This window comes from Octodon degus, unplaced genomic scaffold (assembly GCF_000260255.1).
Source record: "Octodon degus isolate 3935 unplaced genomic scaffold, OctDeg1.0 scaffold00152, whole genome shotgun sequence".
In the NCBI taxonomy this organism is placed as follows: domain Eukaryota; kingdom Metazoa; phylum Chordata; class Mammalia; order Rodentia; family Octodontidae; genus Octodon; species Octodon degus.
In genome coordinates this window covers 5819084-5825229 of record NW_004524728.1, presented here as the reverse complement: position 1 = coordinate 5825229, position 6146 = coordinate 5819084, and the positions used below count along the sequence as shown (strand labels likewise).

General features: G+C 36.2%; 1 pseudogene; it reads left to right on the top strand.

The window, feature by feature from the left end:
• Positions 1-5812, top strand: part of LOC101586722 — a 38546-nt pseudogene extending 32734 nt beyond the window's left edge.
• Positions 5813-6146: the final 334 nt, after the last annotated feature.

The following is a 6146-nucleotide window of genomic DNA, read 5'->3' as shown; positions in this document are numbered from 1 at the left end:
TTTCTTTCTTTCTTTCTTTCTTTCTTTCTTTCTTTCTTTCTTTCTTTCTTTCTTTCTTTCCTTCTTTCTTATGTACCAGGGATCAAACACAGAATCTTCAACTTGCCAGGCAGATTCTTAAACCACTGAGTTATCTCCCAGCCCTATAACTTTTGATATAATATACATAACAATTATAGCATAGTATAAATAATACCTATAAAAATATAAAGTAATAGAATTTTTGCATTAAAAATGGTAAAAATTAATCATCTTATTTTAAGATTATAAGACATAATGAAATAAATTCAAATAAAGAAAATAAATAAAAGTTAAATAAATTATCATGCAAATAAATAAAAATAAGGCCAATAAAAACCACCTAAATTAATTTTAAGATTAAAGTGGAGTGTTAAGGAGATAAAGGAAAAGTGTAACATTAAATGTAGATTCAAATAGTTCAGATAAATCAAGAATTATAAGGATAACATATCCTCTGGGAAAATTTGTGCTTTTTATTTGCCAGTAGATTTGAAACTTTTGATGAAATCTGCAAAATTTTTCACATTTACAATGTGCAAATTATTTAAGAAGAATAAGAAAGTCTTAAAAGTCCTATAACCATTAAAGAAACTGAAATCAATGTTTCAGTCTTTGTGCATAAAAGGACTGATAGCTTTACATATTAATCCTACCAAATTTTAAAGATAGATATTTTCCAGAGAAAATATCTTGCTTTCCTAGAGAACAGAAAAAGAAAGAAGGGTACCCAAACTATTAATATGGCATGTGTGACGTGAATATCAATATAGGAAAGGCAAACTAGCTCCCAAATTCATTTACTACATAGAATTATGCGAATTAAAATTTCTTTCATTGAAAAGTGTTACAAAGATTATATGATTTTTAAAAATCAAGAAATAGTAGTATAACTATATAATTTAAAATTGCAGGTTTAACAATCAAAATAATTAGCAGAAGACCCAAAAATAATGCACCTGTGGTAAGTAAGAATAAAGTTGGTGTGTTGAAAAACTTCCTCATAAGCATATTTGAATTCTTTAACCTTTAACAAAATGCTAGAATATGCATTTTGCAAAACACAAAAGAAAATTTGTGCTTCAGCGTTAAAGCTAGTGATGAAGATATGACATATTTTCAAGAAAAGGAACATATAAAAACTTAGATCCTACCTTATCCTCCATGGCTTCCAAGCACTGCTTCATGCTTGACTGAGTCAGGACCAACCATAGAAATAGGGTACTACTACCTAGTAGCACTCAAATTTGTTTCCTATTTTCGAAATAGCTATTGTTTCAATCTATTTTCTTTCACTTAAGGGAATACCTAAGACTGGATAGTTTATAAAAAAGAACAAGAATTTTATTTTGATTCAGGGTTCTGTCTCATGCATGGTGCCAGTATTTGCTTGGCTTCTGCTGAAGACCTGGTACTTCTGAAGTTCATATCACAAAGTAGAAGGCCCTCAGAAGCATCCAAAAGAGAAGTAGCACATCATGGCAACCTGCTGTCATGATAATTCTTTCAATCCTGTAAAATTTAGTCCAGTCCTGTGATCAGGCATTAATGATTACATAAGGATGTTGTCCTCTTGTCTCAAACACTTCCCACTAAGCCCCACTTCCCAACACTTCCACAATAACAACCAAATTAAGCTGCAGGGTTCAGAAAATACAAACCACAGCAGCTATATTTCACAGCTTTACCATGAGTTACCTCCTTTCTCCATTCTGTCTATGCTTCTGAAATCACTAGAATTATTTAGATAAATGTATATATTATATACCTTTGTTTAACAAGTATAAAATAAGTGCCCTACACATGTAATGTAGGGAGATGATAGTTCATAAACATAAATATTTTGTTTCTGCTTGCTTTCCCCAACATACTCATGATGTCTTATGACATTTTTTTAAGAAAGCTTAAAGAAAGAGATAATCAAACTGAATTTTGTAGACTGCAATTGAATAGTTCCATCTCCTTTTAATTTATATCCTTTGATTACTAGAGACCATAATGGTGTTTTCACTGCAAAATTTTCATTGATATGTAAACACTCTATTTGGATTGTTTATTCTTAGGGAATATTCAAATTATTTCACAGAATAAGATTATAAAAAGCACATTTGAAAGTTTTTGTGGACACCAAGGTTGAGGAGCACTGAAACAGTTACTGTCCATCACAGAACAAGGTCCCCATCATATTAGCATAGTTAGTAAAAAGAGGAATAGATGTTCAAAGGTTCTTGAAAACCTTTGTCTTCTTACTCTTATCATATACAATGGCAAAAATAATACCTCCTATAACCCTAACATTGCAGACAGATTTATATGTTGCTTGTGTATATTTCTATAAATATTAAGTTGTTGTAGCTAATTTTCAGCTACAGACAGTTTTTCTTTAACATAACAAGCAATATTTTCTTATTTGCAGAAAATAAGTGAAGTTCAAATAAACTCTAGGGTAGCAGTAATCTCTACAAATATTTTCTAATATCAGAAAATTACCTGTCTTGCTCATTTATTGTAGAGGTAGCAAAAGGATATTAGTTTTCTTTAGTTTCAGTGCTTTAACTTGAATTGGCAACAAATTTTAAAGTGAATTCAAGTAGAGATTCTACCATGGGAAAAACAGCATGTTTAAATGAAATACAGCAGTTTAGGATGAAGCAACAAATTTTGGGCACAATATCTTTGAGATAAAATAAATTAGAGATGAAGAGAAAAAGCTTTTACTCAAATTTTGCTACTACATAAAGTTAGTCTGGAATATAACATCTTTGCTGTATTTTGTGATTCATATGTAGCATTCTAGAATATCATAGGTGAAGAAGATACATAAACATAAAATGTGGAGAAAGAAGTGGAAACATTGAAATATTCCATCTAAGATCCCTATAAGAGTGGCCAAAGAGGAAAGTTAATAATAACTGGAGTTCATCCCAAGCTTATGGTTCAATAGAGGAAAAAGTAAAGACAAAAATCTGTATGTCTTCAATTACTGAGGTATTAGCTGAGAAGTGAACAAGACAGTGTGACAATGGGCTGAACACTTCTGCTTTCATCAAGATTTCTAGAATCATGTAGATGTTGAGACAACCTCATTGAATGAGTTTTGTCTGACTCTGTTGTGGTGGATAGCTAATTGGTGGTCAACTTCTTACAAGCTGAATTAGACTAGCAAGTTGCTGAGTGTGGAGGTTCCACCAGAGGGTTGTTGCCAGCTTCATAAATGCAGAACAGGAGAAGCTGCCAAAATGTTGTGAGGGGTGCGGTTCCCAGAAGCTTTCAAGCTATTGGAAGCTGCTAGCCCTCCTGGGCTATTCTGCTGGAGGACATTGTCATGTCAGCTTTCCCAGTGAACTTTCAAGAAGCTTAAATCCTCATCTTGAGCATTGATTCATGGCTGTGGAGGGGAAGATGGTGCACTGCTCAAAACTCATGAAGCTTGTCACATTGGCTTTCCTGATAGAAACTCAGCTTTCCTCACTCTTGGAGGAGCTTGGAATCTCACTGTTGCTGAGGATGGCTGTGGTACTTTTGGGGAAGCTTTGTTGCTTACCTTAGGTGTTGCTTCCTAGCTCCAGTTCAGATCTCTCAGCTTGCTAGCACAGATCTTTTATCCTACTGACAGAGACTTCCTAGCTTCCACCACTGACCTGTGGGCCTTTCCAGCATATATCCATGAAGCAGGCCTGCATGGGACTTGTGGGCTCTAGGCCTCCAGTTGGTATAGGGGAGGCACTTTATGAGCGTTAGGCCCTCAGCTGGATTCATTAATATTTAGTGTGTGAATAGATTTCCTGCACTTGTATGTTATTCTTGGGTGATTCATTATAAAATATCATTACAAAATTTGTGCTATAGTATATCATTTACCTTACCATGCCAAACCCACCCGTGGGGTGCACTGAGACAGAAGGAGACTGGGTGTCATGGTGCATGCCTGTAATCTCAGCACTTGGGAGGCTGAAAAACAGGAGAATCACTACCTGTCTGGTCTACACAGTGAGAGCCTGTAGACCCTGTCCTAAATACAGAAAAAAAAGTTTACTTGACAGAAATTTGATGAAAGACTCAATGTTTTACTTATCTGTGTCTCTTCCTTCCTGTGCATAGTTGGTAAAGGTGGCAAAGTAGGTTCTACACAGGTGTGAGCCAAGCATTACTGCTGTTCTTCACCCTCTCATTCAATCTGAGCCTTCAAAAATCAGCCTTTAGATTGTAAAAATTGATATCATTATTAGATAATCTATCAGCCACTTTACGGTACAGAAAGAAAAATTTCGAAATTTTTTTAAAATTAAAAAAAAAACACATTTCCCAGAGTTTTTAGAATGGTATTGTTGGTTTCCTTCAGTGTCATGTGTAATGATTACTTTGGGCTAATTCTGCTTACATGTTGAAATTCAAATTGTGAACCTCACTAGTCATGCCTTTACAGAATTTTTGTATTTATGTATTTCTCCACAAGGGAGCCATATTTGGGTATGGAGAAAGGTGAGATCTATTTGTAAAGTTCCAAATGGGTCCTCCTATGACAAAACCTGTATGCTTTCTCTTACAACTCTGTGTCTTTGACTCTTGAAAAACAATTTTGTTTGGTCCTATTCTTTGGGGGAGATGGGTGGAAATTTCTTAGAAGCACTGTTTTAACTCACCTACTGGGAATTTACAAGGGATTAAAAGTCAGAAGACTATAACAAGGCTCACTGGCAGTAGGATTTGAGGACCAGGCACATTTTGTGAAGAGACAGAGACTGAATGTTTGCTACTGCGTTGCTGACCTCAAGCAGCAGTCAACTCCACATAGAACCTGGGAGCAGAAGATTCAGAATCAAATCTCTTTTCTAATTCCTCTCTTGTGAGATTTTTTTTATCTTCAGCTACAGTTTTTGTTACCATCAGCAACTTTACCTTCAAATGCAATAGCTAGCAATGTTACCAACAAGACAGATCGTCGTTCCATGAATTCCCGTGTATTCATTGGGAATCTGAACACTCTTGTGGTGAAGAAATCTGATGTGGAGGCCATCTTTTTGAAGTATGGCAAAATTGTAGGCTTCTCCATTCATAAGGGCCTTGCCTTTGTCCAGTATGTTAATGAGAGAAATGCCTGGGCTGCTGTAGTTGGAGAGGATGGCAGAATGATTGTTGGCCAGGTTTTAGATATTAATCTGGCTGCAGAGCCAAAAGTGAACAGAGGGAAAGCAAGTGTGAAAAGATCTGCAGCAGAGATGTACAGCTCCTCTTTTGACTTGGACTATGACTTTCAATGTGTTTATGATGACAAGATGTACAGTTACCCAACACATGTTCATCCTCCTCATCCTATTGCCTGGGCAGTAGTGCCCTTGAAATGCCAGTGTGTATCTGGAAACACCTCCCAAAGAGGCAAAAGTGGCTTCAATTCTAAGAGTGGCCAGGGGGATCTTCTTCCATGTCTGGAAAGTTGAAAGGTGATGACCTTCAGGCCATTAAGAAGGAGCTGAGCTAGATAAAGCAAAAAGTGGATTCTTTACTGAAAAGGCTGGGGAAAATTGAAAAGGAACAGAGCAAATAAGCAGAGGAGATGAAGAATAGTAAGACTGAAGAGAAGCAGACCACCGCCTCCCACAAGAAAGATGAGACTAATGTGTAGATGGAGTCTGAGGGTGCTGCAGATGATTTTGCTGAGGAGGGGGATCTACTGGATGATGATGAAAATGAAGATGGTGGGGAGGACCAGCTGGAGTTGATCAAGGATGATGAAAAAGAGGCTGAGGAAAGAGAGGATGACAGAGACAGCACCAATGGTGAGGATGACTCTTAAGCACATAGTTTGGTTTAGAAGTCTTGTCCCATTATTTCTTTATCTAGGAGCTTGTCTAAGACCAAAACTTCACCAGATCCTCTCTCCTAGTGTCTTCAGCACACTCTCACTGCTCTCCCTGTGTCTTACCATGTTCATAATTACCCTGTACCTAGTACCATTTTCACTTCCTTTGATGCTCCTAGTAGTTTTGTTGAGTCTTCTGTAATTTTTGCTTTTTAATTTTGATACCTCTTTTTAATTTTGATACCTTGCTTTTTAATTTTGATGACTCAACAATAAAAAGGTTGTATGGTTTTTAAATAAATAAAAGCCTTCTGCGATGGGGCACTGA